Here is a 1,988-nt window from a genome sequence, read left to right as displayed (position 1 = left end):
CCCTAAGTGGACTTTAATAAATAGTAAAATGTATGTGAATCTGACGTGTTGAAGTACCACAGAAGTAGGCAGAACTATTTTCAAGATTAATGGTTTTAAGAAATGTTTTGTGTATAAGTGTTTTCAGCTTTTGCTTTTCTTGTATATATAGAGCATAAATAAGTGTGTTTGAAAACCACACAGTTGATTGGAAGATGGTTTCAGTATTTGGTTATGATGACGACTCTTATGAGGGTCACGGTAGTTGGCAAGAAGTAAAGGTGTGGAGAAGGTGTTGAAGCCACAGAGGTTGCAATGATTCACAGTGGATTCATTAATAATTTGTATTTCTATGTGTATTATATTTAAGTAGGTTTATATGTCAGCTTTGAGGAGTTTGTGGCACAACTTGACAAGAAGAAGGGACCGGTTGGTAGGACATGTTCTGAGGCATCAAGGCATCACAAATTTAGCATTGGAGGGCAACGTGGAGGGTAAAAATCGTAGAGGGAAACCAAGAGATGAATACACTAAGCAGATTCAGAAGGATGTAGTTTGCAGTAAGTACTGGGAGATGAAGAAGCTTGCACAGTATTGAGTAGCATGGGGAGCTGCATCAAACCAGTCTCAGGACTGAAGACCACAACAACAACAACATATGTCAGGTTTACAGAACTACAGGTGCAAGCCTGGAGAAAATGTGTCTATTTAATAATATATATATATAAAAACAAAGATGAGGTGACTTACCGAACAAAAGCGCTGGCAGGTCGATAGACACACAAACAAACACAAACATACACACAAAATTCAAGCTTTCGCAACAAACTGTTGCCTCATCAGGAAAGAGGGAAGGAGAGGGGAAGACGAAAGGAAGTGGGTTTTAAGGGAGAGGGTAAGGAGTCATTCCAATCCCGGGAGCGGAAAGACTTACCTTAGGGGGAAAAAAGGACAGGTATACACTCGTACACACGCACATATCCATCCACACATACAGACACAAGCAGACATATTTAAAGGCCTTTAAATATGTCTGCTTGTGTCTGTATGTGTGGATGGATATGTGCGTGTGTACGAGTGTATACCTGTCCTTTTTTCCCCCTAAGGTAAGTCTTTCCGCTCCCGGGATTGGAATGACTCCTTACCCTCTCCCTTAAAACCCACTTCCTTTCGTCTTCCCCTCTCCTTCCCTCTTTCCTGATGAGGCAACAGTTTGTTGCGAAAGCTTGAATTTTGTGTGTATGTTTGTGTTTGTTTGTGTGTCTATCGACCTGCCAGCGCTTTTGTTCGGTAAGTCACCTCATCTTTGTTTTTATATATAATTTTTCCCACGTGGAATGTTTCCTTCCATTATATTAATAATATATATATATTTTTAAGGTAACGAGTTATGCAGGATTGGAGAGCCACAAGCATTGACTGGAATTTGATGTTTATTTGTGTAATGATTTTCAGAAGTAATTTGTATATAAAATTGTAACAGTTAACTTGTTTGATTGATTGCAGTGAGATTTTGAAGAAAAGATTAATAGTCAATGTGCCACTTTGGTAATGCTTGATGGAAAGTTAGTTCACTTTTTGCTAAAAAGATTATCAGTAAATGTAAATATTGAAATAAAAAAAAAAATTACGCTGTGACATGAGAAAGTAGATTTATTCAAAAAAAGTCGTTGAAAGAAGGATTAAAAGAATTTTGAGATGTATATTCATGTTAGGTTAAGAAGTAGCAATTAAGGATGGAATCTGAAGCCAGCTGAATTTTTCAGATGTGCGGACACAATATAGAGATAGCATGAGACTTCATTTCCTGAAGAGGGGCAGCAGCCTTTTCAGTAGTTGCAAGGGCAACAGTCTGGATGATTGACTGATCTGGCCTTGTAACAATAACCAAAACGGCCTTGCTGTGCTGGTACTGCGAACGGCTGAAAGCAAGGGGAAACTACAGCCGTAATTTTTCCCGAGGGCATGCAGCTTTACTGTATGATTAAATGATGATGGCGTCCTCTTGG

The sequence above is a fragment of the Schistocerca serialis genome, chromosome 6 (genome assembly GCF_023864345.2).
Source record: "Schistocerca serialis cubense isolate TAMUIC-IGC-003099 chromosome 6, iqSchSeri2.2, whole genome shotgun sequence".
Lineage (NCBI taxonomy): Eukaryota > Metazoa > Arthropoda > Insecta > Orthoptera > Acrididae > Schistocerca > Schistocerca serialis.
This window is presented reverse-complemented; position numbering follows the sequence as displayed.